Genomic DNA, 12800 nt, shown 5'->3' on the forward strand with positions numbered 1-12800 from the left:
TTGCCCAGTCACCCAGAGCAGCAGAGGAGTGGCCCAGGAACGTGTGGATGGGCAGGTGAGCTCCTAGCCACTCTGAGCCAGAGACGTGTGATTTTAGCACACCCACCCACGCCTGTGTCCTTGGCAGGGGCCAACTCATGATGTCGTCTTTGATCTCTAGGTTGCCTCCATGTTATCTTTTGCCAATACAGTAATGCACAGGGTCTCCCTGACATCAGATTTGGCTCATGCTACGCTGAAAGGAAAAGCAGAATCCCCCTAATTAGCTGCATGGATTATATTACGTGTCACATTTGAGAAAGCTTTGCTTTGATGCTGTCTAATGGTTTGTCCCATTTCAAAGCTCGCCTAACTCTTATGACAAGTTAAACAAAACAAGTGAACATCTGTTGCGAGAAGGCTGCAAGATAAATGGAAGAAACCTGAGACATCACAAAATTGCAAAATGACAGTTTGTGAAAAAACAATAACAGCCCTCACTCTGAGCTTTGTCAATGTAGCATCTTCCTTTTTCTCTCATGCTGATGTATAAAGCTGCATCTCAGTATCTGTGGTAAAACCATTTTCTCATCCTAGAAGTAGTATTTGGCTTTATTTACAAATGAGCTGTGCCTAGATATTACAGTCCACAGAATAATAATGTAAGGCCGCAATCCTAACCATGTTTACTCAGAAGTAAGTACAATTCAGTTCTATTGGGCTCAGTGGCGTAGCGTGGGTTGTCAGCACCCGGGGCAAGGCAAGTAATTTGCGCCCCCTAAACCGTGGATTTTAGCATGCCCCCCCAGCGCGCCCCCCCAGATGTTGCGCCCGGTGCGGCCGGCCCCCCCTGCACCCCCACGCTACGCCACTGATTGGGCTGCCTCCCAGGTAGGTGGGGTTAGGAGTACAGCAGGTTTTTTTTAAAGAAAACAAAAACAAGAAAAAATAAAAGGTTCAATATTATCAGAATATTTATATTCTCAATATATGATGAAGCAAGTCTATCCACAAATCTCTTTCTAAAATATAATCATGAAAAAAATGTCAGTTTAGATCATTAATGCTATATCTCAAATGCTAAAGCAATTCAGAAGGAGCAGAAAGGAGTTTTATGTCCACAGCCCTCACCCCTATTTGCTAGAATACTGACCTTAAAATTTACTCAAAGCCGGTTACATTTTGTGAACAATAGAGGAATATGTTTTTTTGGCTCCATTTGATGTCCCATTACATCTTTAGTGGCTCTTAATTCTTCTCTCCAAAATGTAGTACAAATAGGTCTAATCCTGAAGATATAAAAGCAGTCCATGTGCATAACAGAACATCTCCAGAGGACAGCTGATTTTGTGCGCTAGAAAAAGAGGTTCATCTCTAAAATAATATGGGAAGAGTTCTATCAGAAATGAGTTCACATTACTCTTTGTATAATATTGTTGAATATACCACTTATTCAACAAAGTGGTTTACAGTACAAGTAGAAAGCTAATAGACACACATAGTTAAAATACACAACAAAACAATTTCATCCAAATGTTAAACATCCACAATTAAAATGTGCAATGAAACAGCACAACAAATTGGTTCTAGAGCAGGCAGTGACTTTCTCTTTCTGGTTCTGCTTGAGTTAATATTTTTTTTCTGTATCTTCTAGATGTGTGGAATTCTGGGGAAAGAATCATTTCTGAAATTTGACCCAAGGTAAGAAGAGAAATATTCTGCTCTGGAAGACAGTGGTGGCAAGACCTTGGGGGTTGTTTGGTCATCTTTGTGGGCGCTTTATTGCAGCTGGCTGAATAGAAACAAGGAAGATCATACATAGATTATTTTAAAAAATAGCCAGAAAAGAACTTCCTGCTTTGTTAGAACTGGAAGGGCTTTGAACTGTAATTAACCAGATCATTTAAACTACAAAGGCTGGTCAGTCTCTTTCCCTTGATGTGAACATGTTGCTTATAAGCTTTTCCCACTCGGCTTATTATAGTGAAATATTCAATAGGAGCACCTACTATTTACGGTAATTATGACTTTGATTATTTTGAGTCCACGTAAAAGAGCTGAATATATTACTGCCATGCTTTGTGCAATCATAGGGCTTTTTGTTCTGAATTGCATCTACTTACATTTAGTAAGGTTTTCTCCCGAGTTAGTGCAATTAGCAGTGTTTTTCTGTTTTTGTTTTAAGAAAAAAGGTGCTGCCACTCACCGTGAAGTTGTTACAGGAAGTGCCACACTTTTGAGAAAGAAAAAAGGTGCCGGTATTGCATACCATTGAGTACCCCAGAAAAAAAAGCACCAGATTAGTCCTGCAGCCTTAAATGCACAGTCCGAGGTCTTACAGTTGCAATTAACTGCCTTACTCTATGCTGTGCTGTTTTATGATATTTCTATTGTTTTATTGATCTCTTATTGTTACCCATTGCTTTTTTGGTAATGGACAGGATATAAATGTTTTCAGCAAATGAACCAAAATAAGAAGTTACTCTTCTGGAAGCATTTCAAGTTGCTTTCTTTGTGTTGCTTCTCATGGTTCCAGCCGAGCACAGAGCAACAAGCTGAGAACACAGCGAGAATTGGGCATCTGGGTGGACTTGAAGTCCTAAATCTAGATGTTGAGTTCTTCAGGCACTGCCAAGTTGTCTTGCAAACATATGAAATGGTTAACTACGGTTTGAGTTTTACCCCTACTCTTTGCTCCATTTTAGAAAACTTTGAATAAACCTGGCCAATGCAATAACTGGACAATATGTTTGCTCAGTCCAGTCATTCATCACAGCCCAAGTACTGTTTGACTTGTATTCAAACGATTGCTTAACTCCACATGAACAGAATTACTTCTCCAAACAGATGCAAAGGCAAACATGTAAAGTGAGATCAGGCTATGGATGGATGTGTTTTGCTAGATTTACACAGCGTTTCATGAATAGATGTTACTCAGCTTCGTTATTAACCATTCATTGTACTGATCTTCATTATTTTGGGATATTTAACATAAGAGGACCACTGATGGATCACACCCAAAGGCCTGTCTAGTGCAGCAGCCTATTGTCACGAAGAATATTCAGATACCTATGGGAAAATCACATCAGAACATGACCATAACAGCACTCTCCTCAATTATGCTGCCCAGCATCTGGTATTCAAAGGCATACTGCATCGCTAGTGACCACGGATACCTTAAACTCAATGAATTTGTCTAAGCCCATTTTAAAGCCATTTAGTTGGTGGCCATTCCAGATTTTGCTGTATTTCTCTTCCTTTGCTAGGTCACCTTATGCAAAGACACCCCCCCAATTCCTTCTCCACCTGCCATTTTGCAGGTATGTGACTTTTTCCAGTGTATATGTCATCTGCCTTCTCTAGAACCACACTTAACTTAGCCCCAGAAGGAGGCTATCATTAAGTACATCTCCAGTAGATGTGCTGGTTTAGCCAGTGGTTTCCTGCATCTCCATCATTCATCGTCTGGCAAAAGACCTAACTGTTTGAAGGTCAGTGGTATCCAATATGACAGAAATGCACAGTTTCTGGTTTAGAACCACAGTGCTGCATTTTGAAGATGCTAATCGGGTCCTAATTGGAATTGGAGGTATTATGCTTCCTCCAACTTGTTTTTGCAAAAGGCTTAGGACTTCACCTGATTTTGCCCAAGAACCTTGAGGATTTTGTCCTAATTTACCTCCATGTGGCACTCAGCTCACATGAAAAGGTCGGACATGTGCAGACTAGGGAATCAAGATGACTGGAGGGACCTCTTCTGTCAAGAGAAATGATGCCGTAAATTTGCTCAGACCTTTGGAGCACCTTTTATTTCTAAAACAGAATAAAGCTTACTCAACAACACAGATGACCTTGAGAGGTTTGGAAAGATTTTACACCTGCCTGATTATCTCCCTTCATTACAGTAGCCCTGAGGTAATTAATCTTGCCTTCCAGTGACTAAAAGATTAATTTCAAAGTAGACTCTGCAGCGGTACAGGTTAGGGGGTGTTGAGTTGCACTGAGGGTGTTTCCAGGATACCAAAAAGGCAGCCCTTGCCCTTGTTTTTAAACCAAATAAAGGGAGAAGTAGAAAAGAATGTCACATTCAAAACACATTGTTTGCAATACTCCTGAGATACATCTTTAAAAAATAAGATACAAAGAAATTTAGTTTAGAGGTAGAGCACATACTTTGCAATCAGGTGGTTTTTCGTTTCACCACTGCCATCTCCAGTTAAAATAATGAAGTAGATTAATAGAATCATAGAGTTAGAAGGGACGCCAAGGGTCATCTAGCCCACCCTCTGCAATGCAATCCTGCCCACATCTGGGAGGGCTCAAGTCTAGCATGCAGAAGACTCTGTGTGAGATATTGGAGCTCTGCTGCTAGTTAAAATAGACCTGGGGTCCCCAACCATTTAGGTCTACTGGCCCAGTTGGCTTCCTGAGTAGTTGATATGGGCACCACCCTCTCTGGCCACTTTTCTCCACCAGGTCAGCCTCCCTACCAGAGACAGAGAGAGACTGTGTGTGTGTGTGTGTACACATTTTGCTTTCCCAATGAATCTGGTAAAAGTCCTATCTAGTAGAATTAATATGAGCCTTGAAAAACCCATAGAGATGAAAGAGGAAGTGGGAAAGAGTGCCATTCTTCCAACTTCCTCCCTCGTATCTACTGAAGGCAGAAGAAGGTAATTGCCCTCACCGCCTCATGCGACCAAACAGGCAGGGAGTGGAGAGGCTCAGAAGTTTCACAGATACAGTACTAGATTATCACTGTGTTTGCAGGAGCCATGCTGCCAACCCCTGCAGTAGAGTTTTGAGCTAGATGGACAAATCATCTGACCTGCTTAAAGGCAGCTTCCTATGATCTTAAGCTGCCAACTCACCCTTTCATTTACTGACAGAAAGTGCAAGTGGCGAAAGAATAAGTGATACAAAGTACAGAAATCTATACTACTTGAATGCGTGGAAAACTAAATAATCCACTGGTGTAAGGTTGTTTTGCTCCTTAAATTCTCAGGGGCTAACCCAGCCAGATGTGTGGGGTATAAACAATAAAATTATTATTATTACCAACTGCACTTCTGTGAATCAGCATCTTTCTCTGCATATAAATACCGACTGAAGAGGGCTGAGAAGGTTTATTTAATGAGACTAATTGCAGAGGGATAATGTAATTGGAAGCCGAGCTTCTCAGAAAGGGTGTTAGCTGTGGCCTGTGGCCAAAGGATAGGCATCCAAGCTGGCACACATGACAAAATTCAACCTGGAGTCCATTTGCTGACCCACTTTCCAGAAGGATCAGAGTTGCTCCAGATTCGTCATTATCTAAAGCTGTGAGGTGGCCTTTTCAGCAGTACAGGTGGAGACGCATCCATACGAGGAATGAAATTAAAATTAGAGCTCTGATCGTTTTTAGGCCCTGAAGAAAGACCCCAAATGTGGGAGGCCAGTTAGATCAGAAAATGTCTGCCATGAGATACACATAATGAGGTGAAGCACAAATGTCACAAGAGACGAAGCCTACACATGGGTGGTCTTGCTCTTTTTCTCGGTTTTTGTTTTCTATATTTTGGTGTCTTTCCCTGTATTTGCCATTTCTACACTTATGTTGCCAGATTCAAGTTGGACATCTGATGAAAGGAGGGCAGCAGGGAGTACGAGAGAAATGAAGAAGAGAAACAAAGATGAGAAACACATTGGAGATACTATAAAGCAGTAAACAAAACAAAAAGGGGCAGGGGTAGAACTGACATACAGAGTGTGATGGCAATGGAATTTGCCATATTTTCTGGAGCAATTCTTTGTAGCTGTAATATAAAGGAATCGTTCAACTTCTTCTCACATTTTCTTATATATCTTATATTTCTTATTTTTTTATATTTTCTTATATTTCTTATATAGTGGGCAGCATCCAATAATGTCTGTCCTCTTGCACAGTGGAAATTTGCTTGAGCAACAGAACTCTTGGTTTTTCTTTTCCACCTATGCCAGACACCCAAAGGCCCCTTCCCAATCCACTCCAGAGTCCTCCAACCTCTGGAGGAAATTTGAGGGGCATGCAGAGGGATGCAGGTGGGAAGGGGAGGAAGAAAAAGCCCTGTTGAGTGAGTGGACATCCCCTCTCGCTTTGCTGGACCTCACACATTGTGTCATACTGCGCAGATTGAACATTTACATCAATTCCTCCTTTGTGTATGCCTACAGTATTGTGTTAGCAGATGGTGATTATGAAACCCCCTTTGAATCCCTGGATTCTTCTTGCAGAAACAAGGTAAAATAGTGACATGCTAATTTTGAATTAATCCCTTTGAGAGCATGTGATGAAGGGATGTGACGGGCACAGCTTTACACCTTTGTGAAGAACATTCACAAAGATTTTTGGATGTATATTTTGACACAGCACGTTTTGAGAAAAGAAGCAAAAAGGTACACACACCTTTACATCGTAGGTGGAATTCACCTAGTACAAATTCTGGAATTACCAGCATAAGCTGGTTTTTAATGTGTTTTAAATGTGGTAGGTTTTGAGACAAGAAAGTGTTTTCTCACTGTGAACCATTGCCATTCTAAGAGAAAAAGGGAGGCATTCATGGTGAATTCTGGCACTTCTTTTTCTATGCTCCTGGGGTCTGTGTGCAGTTACTAAGGACCCCTGATGTCCTTTGAAGGGAAAATATGAGTGGTAGATCTGTAGACTACTTAGCCCTGATTCAGGCAGAACAAGCACTTAGGCACTCTCTAGAAGCAGGACAACAAAACAGGCAGTGCTTAATACTGAATGGCACTAGGATCCCAAACACTTTGTGTCATGATCAAAAGGTGAGGCGTGACGAAATAGTCAGACATTTCCCCCCTTGTAAAACAGCGTTGCGCTTTTAGTCATATGATTCTTTGTCAACAGTACAAAGCTTAGAAATGTTCCTTGACATTGGAGTCAAACTTCCGTTATTCAAACAGGCGAGAGGAAGGCAATTGGCCCTAAACATGACTCTTTTTATTTCCCAGTGACGTCAGTTCTGTATTCAGACCATGCCTTTTATTAGTTCCTTGTAAAAGGTCTCTTCAAATACACGGGGCCATGAATTCCATCGAGAGGAGTGAGGGAAAATAGGATAGGGCAGCAGTAAGTATCCAATGAATCAAAAAACCAAGCTTGATCCTAATTTGATTAATTCATGCTTTATGACTCTTCTCAAACCAGACTACAGGTCACTGGCTGCCATCTGTCTTTTTTAAAATTTAAAATGCTCAGTGACCACATACTTGAGGTGATTTCATCTACCTTTACTCTTTCTTATCTGTAGACTTGTGCTCCGTTTTCATTTGTTGTGGTGGTTTTATAGCTCTGTGTTGGCCTTCTGTATCCCAATAATGGTTGTGTTGGCTAGGGCTGAAGAGAGTTGTAGCCCCAAACAACTGAGGGGCACCAGGCTGGATAAGCAAACCAAAATTAAAAGCTCACCATCTTTAGGTTTGATAAGGGACAGTCCTCTACAAAGGACCTTCACAGAATCAACGGCTTCTCAACACCAGCCTGACCAGGCTTTTGCTCTCTAGAATATTAGAACTGTAATTCCCATCAGCTCCAGCCATGATGACTGGGGCGGATGGGGGCTGTAGTCCATCAACTGGACTACATCTGGGAAAGGCTGTTTTGGGCTGACCTCTTGCGCTATGACAGAATATTAATCACATCAGGCAATAGCTCAGTGGCAAAGTACATACTTTGCTTGTCAAAGGTCCCAGGTTCAAATCTCTAGAGAACTGGAAAAATTCCTCCCCAAATCCCTGGAGAGCTGTTGCCAGTCAGTGTGGATATGGATAATACTGAGCTGGAGCGACCAATGATATGACTTGAGGTCCCTCCAGAATGGCAAGGTTTACTTTGTGGTTGTATTCTGCAACATCTCATTGATGTAATAAAGGTGCATTAGTGGTGGTGGATTTATACTGGACTGTCCACATACAATTCCATTTTATTAATAGTTCTACAATGCTTCTCCAATACAGTGGTACCTTGGGTTACAGACGCTTCAGGTTACAGACACTTCAGGTTACAGACTCCGCTAACCCAGAAATAGTATCTCGGGTTAAGAACTTTGCTTCAGGATGAGAACAGAAATCGCACAGCCGCTGCGCAGTGGCAGCGGGAGGTCCCATTAGCTAAAGTGGTATCTCAGGTTAAGAACAGTTTCAGGTTAAGAACGGACCTCCAGAAGAATTAAGTTCTTAACCCGAGGTACCACTGTATTGCCATGTTACTGCAATGTGGAGAAACATTTGTGGTACGAAACGTTATAGGAGTTCAGCAACAAGCTATGGGACATGCGCTGAATGGAAACGAAACAATATGTCTATCCCAAAGCTTTTGCAGATGCAAACAACATGGAAAGCAGGATCGCAAGGAACCACCCCAGTACAATCATGAATTTGCATCCTCGTGACGGTGCCATAAAAACCACATTGGGGCGGCATAATATAACTTCTATGTTTCTGAATGCCTTTTTGGATTTTTATTGTACAACACAGAATTGTTCCATTTCAGGACCCAACTTCCCCTGACATGAATTTTGTGGCCTGCAGTCATGTCAAAGGATTAAAAAAAAAATGTAATCCAAGGCATGGGGCTTGGATTGTAGCAAGTAAAGAAGTGAGATTTAGGTTTTCTCTCCCAGTCATGATCCCCACAGAACTGCCCCTGTGCTGTGATTAGTGATAGAAAATAAAACCTCCCATTGTGGTCCATGTGAGCCTTTTTTTGTATCACTATTTGCAGTGGGAGAGCATTTCAATCAGGATCACTGCTGGGGAGGAATAGTAGAACCTCTGCTCCGTGCCAAGCACTGTGGCACTGCTCAAAATCAGCTTCCCCTGCCGATAACAGTTAGCACATATTGCACACTCCATTTCAGAAGCAATTTCCTAGGTAGAATAAGGTGGCCCGACTGTTCAAGAAATACAAGTCTGATTCTTTACTCCAGCTCCAGCATGCTTTCCATTGCTGGTTTCTGAAGCTGAGAACACATGATGTTAACCACAATCTATCTGAATCTGGTAGTGTCTTGAGAAATAACTGCTGTTTTATGTGTTTTCCCTCAAACCTGCTTCCATCCATTTAAGCTGTAAAGGTAAAGGGACCCCTGACCATTAGGTCCAGTCGTGGATGACTCTGGGGTTGTGGCACTCATCTCGCTTTACGGGCTGAGGGAGCCGGCGTACAGCTTCTGGGTCATGTGGCCAGCATGACTAAGCCGCTTCTGGCGAATCAGAGCAGCGCACAGAAACGCTGTTTACCTTCCCACCAGAGCGGTACCTATTTATCTACTTGCACTTTGACGTGCTTTCCAACTGCTAGATTGGCAGGAGTTTAAGCTGAGGTGTGCACATTTCAGACATCCCTTGCACATTGCACAGATAATGGTCTCATTGAATAGAAGCTGGAGGGGCTGCAGGCATGGGAAAAAAATCAGGCAAGGCACATCAGGTGAAGCCATCTCCACCTCTGGTGTGTACAGCAATGTAAAAATGGGACTTGAAATGCACCGGGGGCAACAACAACCTTGTTGCATTTTAAGCCGCTAATATTTACATATGTCAATTCTGATGCACTTACCTGCAAGTAAAAAAGGTAAAGGTAAAGGACCCCTGAATGGTTAAGTCCAGTCAAAGGTGACTATGGGGTGTGGCACTCAGCTTGCTTCAGGCCGAGAGAGATGGTGTTTGTCCACAGACAGCTTTCTGGGCCATGTGGCCAGCATAATTAAACTGCTTCTGGTGCAACGGAAACACTGTTTACCTTCCTTCTGCAGCAGTACCTATTTATCTACTTGCACCGGTATGCTTTTGAACTGCTAGTTTGGCAGAAGCTGGGAAAGAGCAACGGGAGCTCACCCCGTTGTGGGGATTTGAACTGCCGGCCTTCTGATTGGCAAGCCCAAGAGGCTCAGTGGTTTAAACCACAGTGCCACCCGCGTCCCTGCAAGTATGCCACGTGGAAGACAGTGGGATGTACTTATGGGTAAAGCTGTATAGCACCTTGGTCACATATCCACACCATACATTTAAAGCACATGGCTTATGCAAAGAACCCTGGGAACTGTAGTTCACCGCTCACAGAGCTCCTATGGTTCCCAGGATTCTTTGGAGAAAGCCATGTACTTTAAATGTCTGGTGTGGGTGTGGCCATAGGTTGTGTGGCTCTTTATATCCTGGCCAAAATCTTTTGACTAGCAGCTTTGAACTTTGCAAGACTGAAATACTGCAGTCTTTTGTTTAGAAAAATAAATAAATCTTAGCACTGCCATTGAATGAGATAAACCTCTGGATATCAAACTGAGTCACTAGATGTCCTCACAGTGAATAACCATTCATAAAAGATTTGAGGTGAGTGATTCAGAGCTTAGGTAATGTCTGGGAAAGTGTTTTTTGTTTGTGTGATATATGATTTTTCAGTAATTTAGTGAAACAGAGAGTGTTTTGAACAAATGCCACTGTCTTGGTAGAAAAACACACACTCCTGGGAGAAGCACAAAGGGTAGGCTTTATGTTTCCAACACAACTGTTGGTCAAATGGAAGAAGCATTCATAGGGTCAAACTCCATCCTTCTAGCTGACAGAGTAAACACCAGCGGCTCTTTTTCTGCCCATGTAGAAACTGATGTGAATTAGAATTGCCGTGAGGCACCTACCATTCAGGAAGTTCTCCCTTGCTGTATATTTTACCACCTGATCATTCCTCAAATGGACCTGTGAATTACGGGTAGGTAAGCATGCCAGGGACACAGATCTCTTTGCTCCAGAAGAATGTGTTTGTCCTGTATTGCTAATAAAATATATATACTCATAGCTTTTGATCTTATTCAAAATCATGTTTATAGTTGCATAAAGTTAGCCTGGGCTTAATTTGGGATTTCTAATGCCAAATACTTTTAAAGGTGTCCATCACAAGACATTGGATGAATAAGGCAAGGTGGAGAGGTTTGAAGGCACAAGCTAAGCAGGTCCAGGTTATGTCAGTGTCTGGATGGGTGACCCCTTGGGAGCCTAGTGTCCACCACCTTGGGTTCTGTGATGGAAGAAAGGTGGGATATAAATGCAATTAAACAAACATAAAATATCCCACACCCTATACCAGCTGTAGCCAATGTGATACTCTCCAGATGCTGTTGGATTACTGCTCCCAACATCCCTGAGCACCAGCCATGATAGCTGAAGCTGATAAAAGTCGTAGTACAATAACATCCAGAGGGCACCAGCTTGGCTACCCCTGCACTACTCCAACTAGCCAAGCCATCACAGAGTGAAAACAGCTGCAAAGAAATTGGAGGAAGGCTCTGTACAGTAGGACGGGGCCCTTTGCATTACTATTATTTGTCGTAATGTGTAATGAGTTTGCACTTCGTTTTCATATCAAAGAGCAAACATGAGATTTGGCCGAACTCTGTTTCCTTGATGCTGACAAGAGCGTGTTTATAGGGAAGGCAAGCAAAATTAATATGTAAAGAAAAGCAAGCAACGTATGTGAGAACAGGAATCCATGGTAATGACTTGTATACACATGATACATCTAGTGATAATATCATTTCCACAAATTTATTACCCCATGTTATCAACACAGTGACCTCATAATATATAAACTAAAGTTTGAACAGCAGCACTGATTATATTGGTAGCAACTAGCAAGAGCTGAGAATCACGTTCAGAACCAAAAGAAGAACAGCTCCTCCATGTTTATAATATACCTTTAGATTAGAAAGAGCTGAAGTCATGTTGTCTTTTCAGCACCACTGATGGAATAGCTACAATGCCCTAGCCTACGAAGAGGATCGTAATAGTATTAAGTACAGCAGCATTTCATAACCAAGCAAAGCACCATTTCGTTACCCCAAGTTTTCACTGCCAGACAGTGCTGTTTCAGTCTCAGGACCTTTTGGGGTCTGTGCGCACACTGGAATTCTGATGAAGCATTGTAGACGTCCATCAAAAAAATGGCTGCCATATAAATGGAGGCACTCGCATTTGCATGATTTCTACATGGGTTTTCTCCTAATCCACTATCTAATAACAGATCACATCTGCTTCTAGGTAAAAGTAAGAGATCCAGCACAAACTACTGGGTCCACCATGGCACAAACTACAGATTCTTTGCTCTGGTGCTCTGGCAAGAACTGCGGAGGTGGGTTTTTTTTAAGTGCAATCCACAGAAACCACTGTCACCTTCCATTTTTTTTATTTATTTAAAAGCATTAACTAACTGCTTAGTGATTTAAAATATGGAGTGTTGAGAGGAGGCAGAGGGAGAAATAGATCAGAGGGGCTAGAACAGGAGGACAGAGAAATATGTATCTAGTGCAGAAAGAAGAATCTCATTCTCTGGATAAGTCACTTCCTGGTTCACACTCAGATGCTGTTTTGAAATGTCATGGGCATGGAAGAGAGAGCTGGTCATGGATAGTAATGCGGAAGTTAACAAACTGAATGTAGCTAAGACTCAAGACAAGTGTATCCATCCCACCCAAAATCCTGTAAAACCAACATGGAGAAAAAAAACCAAAGCAACTCAACCAAGACTGAGGCATTTGTGAGTGGGGGAGAACATGGATGGAATGGGATGACTGGAACCCTGAACTGAAGCACTTTATGCTGCAACGTTTTGTGCAAGCGCCCTTCATTGTTACCCCCAAGCCTATTTTTCCCTAACTTGGCAAAAATCATAGGATAAATGCCTTCCTTCATAGGATTGCTGTTAATATGAGTGAAATAATGGCTACCTTTTGAGTTTTAGTGGCAGAAATGAGCTCCCCTTTAAAGCAGGCTTTGGGGAAGGGGCAGGT

This window comes from Podarcis tiliguerta, assembly GCF_965153285.1.
Source record: "Podarcis tiliguerta genome assembly, chromosome: 1".
Lineage (NCBI taxonomy): Eukaryota > Metazoa > Chordata > Lepidosauria > Squamata > Lacertidae > Podarcis > Podarcis tiliguerta.